Source organism: Cryptomeria japonica, chromosome 10 (assembly GCF_030272615.1).
Source record: "Cryptomeria japonica chromosome 10, Sugi_1.0, whole genome shotgun sequence".
NCBI lineage: Eukaryota > Viridiplantae > Streptophyta > Pinopsida > Cupressales > Cupressaceae > Cryptomeria > Cryptomeria japonica.
In genome coordinates, this window is record NC_081414.1 from 526,603,697 (window position 1) to 526,621,983 (window position 18,287).

Below are 18,287 nucleotides of genomic sequence, written 5' to 3' on the forward strand. Positions count from 1 at the left end.
TGAAAGCATTGCATGTCCTGCTATTAGGTCCACTATTATGTCGATGTTTGGTACGGGGAAGTCATCTTTAGGACATGCTTTGTTTAGATCTCTGAAGTTAGTGCAGATACAGATGCCCCCATTTGGTTTGCCGATAGGCACAATATTGGATATCGAATCCGCATAATCAATTGGTCGAATAAAACCAACATCTAGGAGTTTCTTAAGTTCTGCTTTGACTAGTACTACAATATGAGGATGCATCTTGCGAAGCTTCTTCTTGACAGGTTTGGCTCCTTCTGCAATGGTGAGGTGATGCATGACTAAATCAGGATCAAGACCAAGCATGTCTACATATGACCATGCAAAGTTGATCTGACGCTTCTGGAAGAACTCTACAAACTTAGGTTGTTCCTCTAGAGTTAAAAGAGAGGCCAGATGTATGTGGTGAGGAGTTTCAGGAGTCCCTACATTATATTCTTTTGTCTCTTCAATGAGAATTGTTGATCATTCCTGTTGTGTACTAGAGGGGAGAATGTCAAACCTTTCATCCTCATGTGCCTCAGAGAGGTTTTCACCATTGGATACGCTCTTTCTTTTTACTTTTGCGGGATCAAGTGCCACAGTGTGGTTTTCACTGGAAGATCCATGTTTTACTGTTATATTTTTGTAGCTAAAAGGTTTGGCATCTACCCTGAAGTATGCTACGCTATTAAGTTCTATGGCGAATCTAGCTTTGTGATCCCCGCTTGGTATGTTATCCCGTAGTTCCAAAAAGTCAATGATCACCTCATCGTTTTGGAAATGGTCAAGACATGAAGGATTAGGTTGGTTCCATTCAATGAGTTCAGGATGGATAATGGGCATTACCTCATCGATTAGGTTAAGTTCGTTAGATGTGTCAGTGAGGGTTAAGACGTTATGGTGAAGTTTGTTGATGGTACTCTCCCTATCAGAATCAGGCGTAGGATGTGACACAGGTTCTGTGGAAGAAGTTTCTAGTTTAGGAACCCAAGAGGTCTTTATATGTGCTTCTCCGTAAACAGGGATGTCTTTGCAGGGTGGAGGTAGTGATGTGTCTTCCTCATCTGAAGTATTAAATTGTATGGAATCAAATTCCCACTCATGTGAGTCAGTCTCTGAGTCACTTTCCAGTAGCTGATTACTATACCATACGGGGATATCCTTTGAGTTAAATATTATAGGTGTGATCGGTTGATGTACCTTTTGAGGTGAAATAATTGGTGTTGCAAGAAGGATTATGGGGATCAACGAATCTGATATAGGGAGTATCGGTAGTGTTGACTTCGCTGCTTCTGCTGGAATTGTCGGTGTTGTAGATATTGTTGTGGGTTTTGATACAGTTGCTGCTGCTAATGGTGTTATTGATGTCATTGCTGCTATTGATGGGGTCACTGGTTTGATTGGTGGGATGATGGGTGTTGTAGATGGTTTTGCTGGGATTTTTAGCCTCAATGGGGCAGTTGCTATGGTGTTTGATGTTGCTTTTATAATCAAAGGTGACCACTTTGTAATAGGCTGATATAGTGGTTTGTTGGGTTTCCCTTTGAATCTGAGCTTAGGAAGAATCTCCTTTTGAAAGCCTAGGCCAGTGTTATCTTTTGGTTTTAATTCCACCTGCAGTGGTTCATGTTGTCCTTGCTTGCAAGACCCCAAAACACTTTGACCATCATAACCCATTATTTGCATAATGAGAAGGCCTTTGCCATACTAATCTGTGAGAAGCTTAGATTGCAAAATATCGGTGGTGATGGGATCTTTATAGATCCATTCTGCTAAGTCCTCATCTCTGGTCTCTTCTTCTTGACTCTTTCCAAGGATAAATGGAGTCAAAGTACATGCTGGTTTGACTAGTGGAGTTTGAAGTAACCGTTGAGGTTTGCCATGTGTTCTAGGAGAAGTGGGCATTTGTCCCACACAAAAGAGTTGGCTCAAATTGTACTCCCCAGGACCTTCCTCTACTATTTTCATCTTGAGATTCTCTTGCTTGGGTATAATGGTGTTTGAACTGGAAAGAGAGGTTGGACTTACGTATGATGTTGAGGAGATGGCTTCTCTATTGTTGGGAACGGTAATCTCTGGTTGATGACATATTATGACATCTCCCAGGATTGTGATTTCTACACCATTATGTAGGAACTTGATATAGTGATGTTAAGTGGATGGAACGGCTTGCATGGCATGTATCCAAGGTCTTCCTAACAACAAATTGTATGGCAGAGGAAGGTCCAGAACTTGACAAATGATGTGTTTCACCACAGGGCCTACTCGGATTGGTAGCACCACAACTCCTTTGTATGAACGCTCTGCATCATCATAAGCTTTGATTGTGATCTTCTTGCGGGGATCCACTGATTCAATTGCATATCCCAAAGTTGTGACTAATTGTAGTGTACAGATATTCAGGCCTGCTCCATTATCGATCAAGACTCGCTTGATCCTATGTTGGTTGATAAACCCTTCAATGTGTAGTGAGGAGTTGTGAGGTTGTTGGAAGGATGAGTTGTCACTTTCAGAGAAAGAGACAAAATGATGGCCTTATATTTCCAACCATAGCTTCGAACTGATCTGTATTTAGGTTTGTAGGGACTCACGCCTCTTGGAGAGCTTGATCCAAGATTGTTTTATGGGATGGAGATAGGTGTAATAGCTCTAAGATAGATATCAGTGTGGGTGTTTTGTCTAACTCTTCCACAAGGTTATACTACTTTGGGATAGATGGGGTGCCTTGTGGAGTTGCTTTTATGGTAATCTTGTTGCAACGTGTAACAACATCGCAAGTGGAGCTGGGATTTTTTATGGTAATAGTTGCAATCTGTTCACTGGCATCATATGGGTGGTTCACAGTGTAATTATATGCGGCTTGCGTATAATCAGTAGTATCTGTGTTTCTCCTTGAAGTGGAAGGACCCCTTTGATCTTGTGATGGAAGTGGATTTTTAAACATGAGATGATCATTGTTTGTTGTCTTTGGGTCATGTCCTTTGATTTTGATTTCACCTCGATTAATAAGATCTTGAATAAGATCTTTCAATCTGTGAAAATTGCTTGTCTTATGCCATTTCCCTTGATGGAAATTGCAATGTTCAGTATCCCTTCACCATGAAGGTTTGACTTGAGGTTCATAATTTGATGTTTTGGGTAAGGTAACCAGATTTTGAGAAACCAACTGACGTAACACTGTTTCAATGGGTTCCCCTAAGGAAGTGTATGTTCATTTTGGTTTAAAATTTTGTTGACGTTGTCTGGGTTCCTCTTGAGATGCATTGTGTCCTTGATTTGGAGGAGCAACTGTGTTATTCTTGGGTGGGGGGTACTGTCCTGCAAATCGGACCACATGTTGTGCACTTTTGATAGTTCTTGCATCCACAACCCCGTCATTGACGATGTTTTTGTTTTTGTTTCAGAAGTTAGGCTTGTCACTATTGAAGTGCCGGCGAGGGCCATCCTTTGGTTCATTATATATCTTGATAAGCCCTTTTTTGATGAGAGCCCGCTCACATTTTAAGCCTTTGGTGATCATGTCATTGAAAGAGTCTATGTCTTTTATGTCTAGGTGAAATTCCATTTCATCATTTAAGCTGGAAATAAATATTTGCACTAGTTCTTGTTCAGGTAACTGAAGAGAACGTCTGCTAGACATTTGACGCCATCATTGCAGAAAGACTAAAAATAGCTCACCCAGTTTTTGTTTAGTGTTACATAGATCAGCCATGGTGATATCTCTTTCAATGTTATGTGAGTAATGTGCTAGGAACTTCTGGAAGAGTTCTTCAAATGTCCTAATGCCACCGGGTAATCAAGAAAACCATGATGTGGTTGTTCCTCCCAAGCTTTGGGGAAAAATTTGCATCAGGTATGTGTCCTCGTATGCCACTTTGAGGCAAGCTAAATGGAATTCTCTAACATGATCATGAGGATCTCCTTTTCCTCTATAATTTTCAAACTTGGGTGTTTCAAACCCTCATGAAAAAGGTGGCATATGAAGATTCCTATCAAAGGGATAGGGACAAATGTCATTAAGTGAAAATTGATTGGTTTTTACACCACTATGAAGTTGTTGGGAGAGATTCTCGACTTGTTGCCGCAACATGTCTATTTCATTTGGAGGAGGAGGAGGTGGGGGATTACCTTGATGAAGGTTGTATCTAATGTGATCTCGACCTCTTTCATCCTCATTATGACTTTGGTGTTTTGACACTTGTCTTAGTTGTGCAACGTCAAAGTCAGAGGGTAGTTTAGCCCCCTCTTGAGAAAGTCTTAAAAAATGAGCATCAACATTGCTCCTGAGTATTTCGTCAAAAAGTCTATTAAAGAGAGGGTTGTGTTGTGCGCTTTCTATTGCTACAGGAGTAGGAGTACTTGGATTTTCATCATTCGCATTTCCTCCAAGGGCTTCTTGGAATTCATTAAGATTTTCCTCCTCTTCTTCTTCAATTTCTTGTTGTCTAGACCTGGATCTGGTATGAGCCATTTTGTTTACAAGTTTTTGTTGAAGTTTGATGAAAATGATGATGAGATGGTGATGAAATGAAAGATTGATGTTTGGCAAAGTGTTTTGCATATGAATCTCTAGCACTAAAGGTAGATGTTACCAAAATTCTTTCTTGAATTGCTTGTTGTGTTGGATTGACAAAGTTTGATGTGATAAGGTGTAGAGGAGATCTGAGATGTATTACAGACTCAACTACGTAGTAATGAGAGGATGCACTCATAGACTAGTTTTAACCTGCGTAGAAATGTCTCTTAGGATGAGTTTATCCTAGATGTAGAGACACTCTAAAAGTGATGTGTTGTGTTTGATTCAAGCAATATTGAAATAAAACTTAGGACAAAAACCTTTTGATATTTTGAGAGTTGGAATGGATTTGATGAGATGTGAATGTGATAATGGATGAGATGTTCAACTTCAATAGAAACTTTGTGTTACAAAAGGAACAAATTCTTCCTCTGCTTGTTCAGGGGTTGGTGGTTCTACCCTAGCTGAGTTATATGTGATACAAATATCTAGAAAGAAAGCAGGTTTGATCTTGCCTCCCTTATTTTGATGATAACTCAAAGCTCTGTATTGAGTAAAAGCTCTGCAGTTTAATGATTCTGGATCAAATTCGTTTGATTTCCCTTGAAGGTAAAGACGCATGTCTATTAAGATAGAAGAATTTCCTCCTTTTGATAAAAGCCTTTGAGCTTAATGGTCTTTTCTTCAAGTTGATGTGTTGATGAAGATTCTTCTTTCTCAAGATGTGAAGAATGGTCATATAGTTCGATACATCGGGTTCACCAAATGATGCTCTGCAAAATGGGGCAAGGTTAGACTAAAACATGTGGTCGTATAACACACAAAAACAAAGAAACAAAGGCAAATGTTAGTGTTAATCAACCAAAAACTACTCTAAGTAGGCATACCAAAAGAGACACTAAAAACAAAGTAAAGCATTTAACTATGAATATAAATGCAAGAAGACATCTCCAAATGCCTTCTACCATGATCTTAGCTCCTTCTCCCTTGTTCCTCTCTTCTCCAAGTTCCAAATTAGTGTAGCTCTCAGCAGCTTTTTGCACTATGGATGCTTATGGAGCTTCAAGATTGTAGATGATTATGAAAAGTATGCAAATGCAAGCTTAATAACCAAATAAGGATGAGTTATCTAAATGCTATTTGTTAATTTTAACCAAAAGAGTGAATATGAGTAAGATATGCTAAATTCTCTCTAAAATTCTCTATAACTTAGATGCATACAAGTTTGCAGGATCTGGATTATGAAGAAATAAGCTCTATTTATAGGAAAAATGGAGCAATGGATGGTTGAGATTGAGTAATCTAAAGAAGGGTCAGGATTGAATGGTATTCAATCCATGTGAGGGCTTTCAACCCAATCCCAGGATGACAAGTGTCAATATGAGATTGGTTGAGAGGAAAGGGAATAAGCATTAAATGCTTGAAATGACCTGAGAGTTAACTTAGGAGTTAAGGTCAAGGTTGGGTTGAGTGATTAAATTCTTTATTCAAAGAATAAAGCTTTTATCCAATGGATAAACTCTTGTGCAAAGGTAAAAGGGATAACCATGGTCAAAGCAATAAATGCTTGAGGAGACACATGAGTCACATGAGGGTTGAGTTAGGGGTTAACCATAAATGGTCATGTAAGAACCATAAGTGGTTTGAAAGACTTTAGAGGTTAATTTGTTGAACACACAAAGCATTTAATGCTTTTCAAAGACTTTGAAGTCTTTGAGAAGTGACTCCAAGTTGCTTAGGAATGTGACAATAATTAGGGGATGGACTAGGTTAATTAGGAAGGGTTTAGAAGAATCTAGAAGGGGGTTAGGATTGCAAGTGGGTTTGGTGGGTGAGGGAAAATAGAATTTAATTAAAATAAAATTTATTTATTTCAACTTGTGGTTGCAACTTGCATTTGTAGGAAAATGCAAGGGGGGGGATTTTATGATTTAAATAAATGTTTTATTTAATTTATTTAAAAGAAGAAATGAGATTAAATTGAATAAATAGAATTTATTCATTTAATTGATTGTGAATTTTGGTTTAACGAATTAATTAAAATAAATTGAATAATCTATTAAATTAATAGGAGAATGGTTTCAAGATAAATTAATTAAATGTTAATTTAATTAACTGATCGCTAGTGGGTTTTTAATCAAATAAATAGCAAATATTCATTTAATTAAAATGGACATATTTATGTGACTACAGTTACTATAAATTCTTGTAGAATATATAAATATGTGGACTTGGGGATTGTAAAGATTCAAAATCTAATTTCTTCTGAGGTTCTTATTGATGGATAACTACTGGGAAAATATGAACAAATTGACCTTGAAAATGGGAGCTCAATATCCACAGTGTGTTCCTCTTCAATTTTCTCTTGGAGAAGGTATTCATTGTGTGTGGGAGACTGTTCATTTGACTTGCCAGTCATGATGGGGGTTGATGCCTTTAAGAGCTGATATATATGTTCCTCAGATTTTTGATCTTCTTTAGAGGTTCAATTGAACTATACTAGATAAGAGAAAAGGCAACATAAACCATTAACAATGCATATTGGTAGGTTTAAAGCCAAATCTTCCTCCTTCCTGCCACGTGACATGAGGAAATGGCAATAGAAACTTTCAAGCAAATGCACAGGTAGGTGTAATGCAAAGCCCAGGTCCCCCTCTGCATGGAATGGTGTGGCATGTGAAGGCAACAGAAAGTCTGAAATCAAATGCAACGGCGGGTGTAAGCCAAATTCCACGGCCTTTGCCAACGTCCTCCCTACAAATGGAGTGGGCAATATGAACTTTCAAAACAATGCAGTCTGTAGGTGTGAGGCGTTTTCCTCCTGAGGATCACGTGGCAGAAAAGAAACGCAAGAAACTTCAAACAAATGCAGTTTGCAGACCAAGGCGTCATTAAAACCTTCCCAAAGAGGTAAAACCAAGTAAAGCAATTATCCCAAATTGCCTGGGTGTTGGAGAATTTTTGTATTTAAAAGAAAGGCTACACACAATCATAGTGTCAATGACTTGAGGCATTTGACACAAGGTGCTGGCTCAGTGCCTAGTGGACCCACGCATGCATGTGTGAGTTCCTAGGTGGTGATGAGCTAGCTGGCAACCAGGTGGACCCCACGTGTGCACCATTCCTAAGGTAAGCGATTTTTGCAGTGGAAGGGTGAGTTAACGAGTTTGCAGGTTCGAGGACCATCAACGGTGGTCGCTGATTCGCAATGCGAAGTTGTTTGAAAGTTACCCATCGTGAAACAACGAAAAAGCACTTGCAAAAAGGGCATGTTAAAGATTGAGCAAGTTGGAGTTGATCGGACAGTGGTCATTGAGTCGCAAAGCGAAGATGCACAAAGGTTACCCTTCGTGAAACAGCAGCTGATGAGCTGGCAGGTCTGGGTGGCAGTTGAGCTAGTGGGTCCGAGTGAGGTGGCGGTGAGCTAGCAGGTCTAGTGGTGGACAGGTGGTGGTTCGCAAGCCAGTGAGATGGAGCTGAGGTGAAAGGTCCAGGTCACGAATAGTGGACCCTGCGAACGAATCACAGACTGCCACATGGCAGGACGCAGGTCCAAAATTAAAAAAAAAATCAAAATTAAATGCATAGTTTAGACTTCAGAGAAAAATGAAAAATTTAAATGATGGGCTCACATTGAGTGATTAATTCGCCTGAGGGGTATTTTTTGTCCAAACATAGAAGTATTATATACCGTCGGAAAGCTCTCCAGACGAAGAATTCAGTCATGCAGTTTGTTTCAACAAACATTAGATATTTTGAGAGTAGTTTCCATGGGAAGAAAAGGAAATAATTTTCATTTAGGTAAAAAGGGACACTTGGCAATCTCGGATGCATTCTGGTCTTTTCCCCCCTCCTTCATATTCCCATTTCTTCTCAATTGTAAGGGTTCCAAAATTTTGGATAAATGCTCCAAATTTTCATGGTTTCCAATTCTGAGTTTTCTTCAAGATTGTACATGGCAATATCCTTTTCCAGAGAATAGAGTATGATTCATGCTATAGGTGTTTATAATTGCAGATTTTTATTTATGTAAGGCATGCATAAATTTGCAAAGAATTTGTCTCTGAAGTGTACTATCATTTTATTCAAATCAGATCCTTGAGGATCAAGTTTGTCATGAGCAACTATGTCTGTGAGTGTAATGTTTGCTTGTAGGTAATCTTTCAAGGACGATTTTAAACTCTATGGGCAAATATTAATAAAATAGGGTTCATGTTATGGATTTGACATTTTCTGTGAATGAGTTGAGTAATGCATTTATGCCAGGCATTAATACAGGAATACTTAAGGATGAAGATGGATTTGTAGTAGAAGTTTTCATCTATAGGTTGATGTATGACTTTGTTGCCCTTGGATAAGGTACTGATCTTGCAATTAAGGGATTGTCAAACAATTTAAAACCCAATCATAATATCTTATGTTTTCTATTATGTGGTAGTGTTCCATCCATCTCATGATTCAAACATTGTTGAGTTGTCAATGTACATTTAGCCTATCTATAGTACCCTCCTTGTTTTTTAACCTTTCATGAGATCTATCTGTTTTTATTGATGTTGTCATAAGTGTGTAATGGGTTTAATTTTAAGCATCAAAGGTATACCCGCCTAGGTTTTGCAGAGCCTAAAGAGTAGAAGGATTCATATCCTTGTTATGTTGTCCAAGCCCTGAAGTTTTCATAGATTGAAATTGGATATTTCATAGATTAATTGCAAGTGTACTTGGGTTAACCAGTTTTGGTGAACAACAAAAATGGCAACTACGCTCGGGAGCTGAATAGAAATTGCATAATTTCATCCAGTTAGCACTCCATTGAGATTGTACAGAGGTTAAAATGTCTTTTATGGTTGAGTGATTTAGTATTATGTTTTGAGGTTGTGATGGTGTTGTCTGCTACTAGAGAAAGTTTCTTGCGAAGAATTGAAAAGTATATATTGTTAAGAGTTGCAAGAAGTCCTTGTAGTTGTATGCAAATTTTTCCCCAATTCCTTATTGGGTGGCGACTCCGTGGTTCATACCAATGCTAAATGTCTATGCAATTAGTGTTGCATAAGGTTTTATAGTTTGATATATAGTGCAGAGATATGGGTTATCACTTCTAATGCAGATTTACACATAAATTCTTCATCATAGAAGTTTGATAAGAAAGTGCAGTAGAAATATACACAGATTTGGTGTTAATTTCCCAAATCCATATGTTTATGGCCTGGAAGAGTGTTTATTGCAGCAGATTTGAAGGGTAAGTAACGAATTGCAGGAGAGAAACTCTTTGTTGCTCAAAATTGTTCCTCTATGCAAGAGGTGGCGACTCTGAGGTAAAAGACCATGCTGAAAGTTGAAGTTAATCTTCAGATCTACAAGAGTTTATGGCTGCAAATTATCCAATCACAGTCAGATATTTCAATACATTGAACGTGTTTTGAGTTATTTGAAAAGAGAAAAATAGTTTCCCTATCTAGTGTTTTCCACTTGTTGAAAGGGAAGAAGATTAAATATATTCGCGTATTCAAAGTGTTGTAAGTTTCAATCTTATATGTTTTCCTGTGATATGCAAATATCCATGAGCTTTATGTCGAAAAGTGAAGAAGATAAATCTATAGCTTGACATATTTGTAAGTTGTTGAATTTTTGTGTGGGGTTGTGTATGAAGTTTGAGAAGTCACAATGTGCAGTAAATTATTTCAGCCCCAATTTTATTCACATATGACCATGTCCAGTAAACTAGAATAGCCATGTTATAAGAGAAGTTTTGAAATGAACTACTATGCTGCTCTAAATTTCAAAGATATTTCGGGTTACCCAAATCTTATACCCACGGAAATTAGAAAGAATTTGCCAATATTCAGTGGGAAGAAATCAGAATCAGCATATCAACATTTGAAAATATTTTCAGACTTGATGGGAGATTTTGAAGTTTGTCACGAAGATGTGTGCATGAAATTATTTGTCCAGCCACTGAAAGAGGATGCAGGGGATTGGTTCTCTTTTTTACCAGAAAAATGTATTTCCTCATGGGATAAATTAACAAATCACTTTATGGCCCAATTTGCTAAAAAAGTGAGTGATTATGATATGCTGAGAGAATTCATGTACATACAAATCAGGGAAGATGAATTGGTACCAGCATTTAATATTAGATTTTCACAAATATTGTCTAATATTTCCAGCAAGTATAAGTTTAATGATGGAGCATGCTTGGAGATTTATATGAGTGCTTTTGATGAGAATATGAGTTTCTTATTAAGAGACAAGGAACCCAAAACTTTGCATGAATCTTTTAACATAGCGAGGGACATTGAAAACAATTTAAAATTTGGGATCTCAAAGAGATTTTCGTATGTTGTTGTTTCTTGTCCAAACACCTTCAATGGTGAAAGTAAATGTGAAGCTGAGCAAAACATTCATTGTCAAAGTGTGTCACGTTTTGTTGTTCAAAATGGTCTTGCTGATATATGTGATTCAAAGTTAAATGAGAGTCAAGAACCTTTAATGTCAATGCTAGTTGTCTCTTACAGTAGTGATGGAATAATCAGTGGGAAGTTTTGTGATAATGCTATTATAGAGATAGATATATATAAAGGATATGTACCATTTGATTTTTATGTCGGTTATGCTGACTATGTGGCTGCAAATTATACAAGTATACCCAGTGATGAATGTGTTTCAGAATGGAGTGGTGCTGCTGATTATGAGGACGCTGAGTTTGATTTTCAGCACCTTGAAGGTATACGAATGAACAATGAAGATCAATTTCAGAATAAGAGTGATCTTGACACAAGTTATTCATTTTCTTATGATCAGCAAATGAATGTCAGTCATGCAGCTGAGGATACCTATGAGAATTCTTATTATTCATCTTGTGAAGATGATATAAGAGGAGACCAAGTTATATATCTGAGTCAGGAATCTGAAAATGAAAGTATTTTTCAAGATAAAAAGATATGTGAAAATGCAGATAATGTTTCATTTTTAGATTTAAATGAACCTATATTTGAATGGTTTCAAAGTTTGACATACCATGAAGAAGATGTGAATGTTGATGGTATGCTTGAACTGGATATGGAGTTCTTTGCCTTTGATATAAATGTTCATAGTGCTGATGTCATTGATGAAAATATAGAAGTTTCCCCTTCTATTGAACAAGTTTTTGATGTTGGTGAAGTTCCAAACAGCTGTAGCATGTGTTGTAAAAAATTACTTCATGATGAAGATAAGAGGCATGGGCTGTGTGATGATTATTTCAGGCCACAAATGGAAGTGTTTCAGGTGAATATAAGTTTGAATGAGAAAGACTTAGCTGAGGATTTGCTTCAGCTAGAGGTGTGCATTCTTTTCCATGAATGGGATATTGAGAATGTTGATGTATTGATTTTGATGAACAGGGATAATATAAAGTGTGGTCAGTGCAGTGAAGTACCACATCTGGATCAAAATGTTAATGTTCCTTGTTTGTATCAATCGGTTATTAATGTCCCTCATTCTATAAATTTAAATGATAGCAAGGTGAGTGTTGATGAGAGTTACAAAGTTGAAAATGAATGTTTTATTTTTGAAATTTGGCATGATGATGCCCTTGCAAAGGATAGAGTTGATTGAGATAGTAAAATGTATGGAAGCTTGTGGGAAGGCCTCTATAGTGATTTGTCTCATGTTTTTACTTTGGTTGAAGTAGTGTGTGGCTACAAAGTTCAAAATCAAGAAAAAGTTGTGCACACCAGCTGTTGTAGTAATGAGATGAAAGGGGTTAATTATAAGGATTATGCTCAGTTGTTGTTGAAAGGTGCCTTTGTTTGGATCATGACATCAGGTGATGAGAATCAGATTTTTGACAAAGGTAAATGCTGAGATTTTTTGGAGCAAGTTTATAATCAGTTGTAAGTATGTTTGTACATATTGTATAGTTTCTTTGCTTTCAGTTATGTGGTTTTCAATAAGGTACCCTGTTGTTTGGGTAGAATAAGGAACCCTTTGTTTATTAGGAGAGAAGAGAAGTTTTCCATTTTTGGGTGGTCTGCTCTACCATATATTATGAATTCTTGTGTTGATCTTGCAATCAACCATCCCCAGTAAGAGACATTTTTGGGACTCATAAAAATTTGAGTCAATTTGAGAGGCCCATTTCGAAATTTTGCATTTGCATTTTCAGGAAGGCACCTAATCTCATTCAGATGGCCTATTTTGAAGAAGGGTAAAATGGGGCCAGTTGATTATCAAGGGGTAAGGCTTGGGAAATGTGTCCTATACCTTTCATTTGGACTATGAAGTGTTTTGCAACTTTCAGTATTTAGTTTGGATCAATTTATCAGATACCCATTGCAAGCGGTGGATTGAAAGTTGTTCTAGGTGCAAATGCAGATTTTATTGAACGACCTACTTTGAGCGCCTATAACTTTTGCCCAGTTGAGTGTCATGTTGAAATTGAAAGTACATTGAAATGTATGCATATAGGTGAGTCTACATGCCAAGTTTCAAGTCCTTATGAATCTATTTGCTCAATTTGGTAAGCCCAATCCATTTGCAATTTGTATTGTTTGCATAGGACCCTGTTTAAATAGCTAGTTAGAGAACCACTTTGCACGTTTGTAAAAATTGCCCAGTTGAGTGTTATATCAGAATATTTATTTTAGGGTATTGCTGGTATAAAAGACAAGCTATGTTTCCAGTTTGAAGCCCCTGCCAATCCATTTGATCAGTTTTCCAAGATGGTTTTTTGAGGCACCTTATTCAGTTTTCTCCACTTTCCTTGTTGCATCAGTTAAAGTGGCTACTTGCATGAGCTCACCATTTGCACCCAGACAGCCTTTTGGTTGAACTGAGCATTCCAAGGTCTTCTTTGTACTTCAAGGTATCTATGCCCCAGATTTGGGGATCTACAGAGATCGTTTGATATTTTTAAGAAAGACATTTTGAGCTCCCTGTGCATTGATTTCATCAGGTTCATAGTGCTGACAGAGCCAAATTTTCATCTTTGACAGTTAATATTTATTGACCAGGGATTTGTCTCGAGAAATGGTTTGGCAAAGTGAATGCTTATATATCAGACAGTACGTCTGTCAGTTTGCGAAGTCCAGCAAGGTGTTTTGACCAGTTTTAAAATTGCATCTTTGGGTTTAAATGCAAAAATGTGGCGCGCGCGCCTGAAAGTTGCAAAATAGTTTAATGATCAGAAAACTATGTCGATCAACTCCAGAGGCATGTTCAAGGTGCCTGAGGCATTTCAAAGGTCAGTTGAATGAAAACAAAATTTTTTTTAGTCGGACCCACTTTGGGGCCCGACCTGGCTCATGCCCTTGCAGTGTTGGTTTTATGGCAAAAATGTTCTTAGTACATGACATCATGATGCATAAAGATATGGAGATTAAATAAGATGATTTTACTTTTGATTCATCAGATATGGGATTACATAGTAATGTTACTATAAATTCTTGTAGAATATATAGAAATGTGGACTTGGGGATTGTAAAGCTTCAAAATCTAATTTCTTCTGAGGTTATTATTGATGGATAATTGCTAGGAAAAGATGAACAAATTTCCCATAAAAATGGGAGCTCAATATCCATAGTGTGTTCCTCTTCAATTTTCTCTTGGAGAAGGTATTCATTGTGTGTGGGAGACTATTCATTTGACTTGCCAGTCATGTTGGGGGTTGATGCCTTTAAGAGTTGATATATATGTTCCTAAGATGTTTGATCTTATTTAGAGGTTCTATTGAAGTACACTAGATAAGAGAAAAGGCAACATAAACCATTAACAATGCATATTGGTAGGTTTAAAGCCAAATCTTCCTCCTTCCTGCCACGTGACATGTGGAAATGACAATAGAAACTTTCAAGCAAATGCATAGGTGGGTGTAATGCAAACCCCAGGTCCCCCTCTACCTGGTGTTTGGAGGGGCATTTAGAAACTGTTTCAGGCAAATGCAATGGCAGGTGTATTGCCAAGAAATTCTCCTTGCCTGCGTGTGGTGTTGAAAAGGCATTAGAATTTTCAAACAAAGGCAAATACCCTCTCTTCCCTGCATGGTATGTGGAGAAGGAGTTGAAAAATTTCAGGTAAAAGCACTTGGCAAGTGTTAAACCAAATTTCATAACCTTTACCAGCCTCTCCCCTTGCATGAAGTTTGGTGGCACTTGGTATGGCATTTGAGCGATTTTAAAAAAATTGAAAACAACTTGCAGTTGGCAGGTGTGGTCTCCTCCCTTGTGGTGCGTAGTAGATAAAAGGTGAGGAAATCTCTGTCAACATCCTCCCTTGCATGGAATGGTGTGGCATGTGAAGGCAACAAAAAGTCTGAAATCAAATGCAACGGCGGGTGTAAGCCAAATTCCACGGCCTCTGCCAACGTCCTCCCTGCAAATGGAGTCGGAAATATGAACTTTCAAAACAATGCAGTCTGCAGGTGTGAGGCATTTTCCTCCTGAGGATCACGTGGCAGAAAAGAAACGCAAGAAACTTCAAACAGATGCAGTTTGCAGACCAAGGCGCCATTAAAACCTTCATAAAGAGGTAAAACCAGGTAAAGCAATTATCCCACATTGCCTAGGCATTGGAGAATTTTGGTATTTAAAAGAAAGACTAGACACAATCATAGTGTCAAAGACTTGAGGCTTTTGACACAAGGTGCTGGCTCGGTGCCCAGTGGACCCCACACATGCGTGCACGATTTCTGAGGTGGTGATGAGCTAGCTGGCGACCAGGTGGACTCCACGTGTGTACGGTTCCTAAGGTAAGTGATTTTTGTAGTGGAAGGGTGAGTTAACGAGTTTGCAAGTTCAAGGATTATCAACGGTGGTTGTTGATTCGCAATGCGAAGTTGTCCGAAAGTTACCCATTGCAAAACATTGAAAAAGCATTTGCAAAAATGGCATGTTAAATATTGAGCAAGTTGGAGTCGATCGGATGGTGGTCACTGAGTCACAAAGCAAAGATGCACAAAGGTTACCCTTTGCAAAACATCGACCAATGAGCTGGCAGATCCGGGTGGCAGGTGAGCTAGTGGGTCTGAGTGAGGTGGTGCTGAGATGGCGATGAGCTGGCAGGTCTAGTGGCAGTCTAGTGGTGGATAGGTGGCGGTCCGCAAGCTGGTGAGATGGAGCTGAGGTGGCAGGTCCAGATGGCGAGTAGTGGACCTTGCGAACGAATCACAGACTTCCACATGGCAAGGTGCAGGTCCAAAATCAAGCAAAAACTCAAAATTAAATGCATAGTTCAGACTTCAGAGAAAAATGAAAAATTTAAATGATGGGCTCACATTGAGTGATTAATTCGCCTGAGGGGTATTTTTTGTCCAAACATAGAAGTATTATATACCATCGGAAAGCTCTCGAGATGAAGAATTCAGTTATGTAGTTTGTTTTAACAAACATTAGATATTTTGAGAGTAGTTTCCATGTGAAGAAAAGGAATTATTTTTCATTTAGGGAAAAAGGGACACTTGGCAATCTCAGATGCATTCTGGTCTTTTCCCCCCTCCTTCATATTCCCATTTCTTCTCAATTGTAAGGGTTCCATAATTTTGGATAAATGCTCTAGATTTTCATGGTTTCCAGTTCTGAGTTTTCTTCAAGATTGTACAGGGCAATGTCCTTTTCCAGATAATAGAGTACAATTCATGCTATAGGCATTTCTAATTGCAGATTTTTATGTATGTAAGGCATGCATAAATTTGCACAGAATTTGTCTCTGAGGTGTACTATCATTTTATTCAAATCAGATCCTTAAGGAGGATCAAGTTTTTCATGAGCAGTTGTGTCTGTGAGTGTAATGTTTTCTTGTAGGTAATCTTTCAAAGAGAATTTTAAACTCTGTGAGAAAATATTAATAAAATAGGGTTCATGTTCTGGATTTGACATTTTCTATGAATGAGTTGAGTAATGCATTTATGTCAGGCATTAATGCAGGAATACTTAAGGATGAAGATGGATTTGTAGTAGAAGTTTTCATCTATAGGTTGATGTATGACTCTGTTGCCCTTGGATAAGGCACTGATCTTACAATTAAGGGGATTCTCAAACAATTTAAAATCCAATCAGAATATCTTTTGTTTTCTATTATGTGGTAGTGTTCCATCCATCTCATGATTCAAACATTGTTGAGTTGTCAATGTAGATTTAGCCTATCTACAATACCCTCCTTGTTTTTGAACCTTTCATGAGATCTATCTGCTTTTATTGATACTGTCATAAGTGTGTAATGGGTTTAATTTTAAGTATCAAAGCTATACCCGCCTAGGTTTTGCAGAGCCTGAAGAGTAGAAGGATTCATATCCTTGTTATGTTGTCCAAGCCCTAAAGTTTTCATAGATTGAAATTGGATATTTTATAGATCAATTGCAGGTGTACTTGGGTTAACTAGTTTTGGTGAACAACAGGTCATTGGTGTCCCGAGGGGTCATATGGAATCCTATGACCCCTTAGGACACCATTTGGTGTTGTTATGGGTCGTATGGTGTCTTAAGGGGTCATATGGTGTCATAAGGGGTCACGGGACACCATATGACCTCTTAGGAAACAATACGACCTCTAATGACACCTAAGGGGTCATATGGTGGGCTAATAAAATGATATATTAAATTTAATGTTATGAATATAACATCATACAATAGAACATCAGTAGTTTAGTTTTGATATAGCTAAGTTAGATCATTGTCAGCATAAGAGAGACTCCAAGCAAACAAACAACGAGGCTTTGCTAAAAAGCAAGTGTAAGAGCTTGACCTAACCCTAAGAGTACTGCCTAAGTTCTAAAACATATGATGCTATTAAATTAGCAAGGTTATAGGATTGATCTCGATTGTGACTATAGGAATTACACACTTGAGTTCTTTCATGGGTTGTATCGTTCCAAGCCTTTTGACAAGTGATGATCATCATATACTACCACTATCATGCATACAACAAACTTTAATTTCTTTAGGTGACAGGCGTTGTGTAACAACATGGGAATGCTCGCATACCCACCACTATCATTCTCCAACACATCATCTATGTTACTCTCCCTCTTTCTCTTCCTACCAATTTTTTCCTTCTGAAAAATATATTGCAGATACTCTGACTCATCATGTTGCTTTGTTGACACTATTTTTCACATCTGCTCTGCTCATTAAAAACACATTCGAGAAGAATATTGTTGCATTTTTCCTTGTTTTCCATGATAATGCACCCGTGGTTCAATTTCAAACCCTATTCCTCCTATTCAATATACACACACAAATCCATCAGTCAATTTTCTTAGGAGAGCATACATTATAAAAATAAAAGAGGAAGTTGCAAACAAGAAATAAATTCACTTACTTCTATAGAAGTGCAGATAGTTGCAGTGGGGTATGGAGGGAGGGAGGGAGAGAAAAAGGGAAAGAAGGATGGGGTATGGAGGAAGGGAGAAGGGGAGAGAGGGAGAGAGAGAGGGATGGGGTATGGAGGAAGGGAGAAGGGGAGAGAGGGAGGGATGGGGTATGGAGGAAGGGAGAAGGAGAGAGAGAGAGAGAGAGAGAGAGAGAGAGAGAGAGAGAGACCTTGTATGCGTTTGAGAGGGGGAGACAATAGACTTATATGTGTATATATATACTTAATATATTATATATTATTATATACATATATATATAAATATTATATATTATATGTATATACACATATTATATATACAATATCATATTATACACACACCCAAAATTTAAACAATAGCGCGTATGACCTGTTTATAGTAAAAAGAGCATGTACGCGCTTCTTACACCATAAGTACCCCGTACGCACTTTTTATACCATAAGTACCT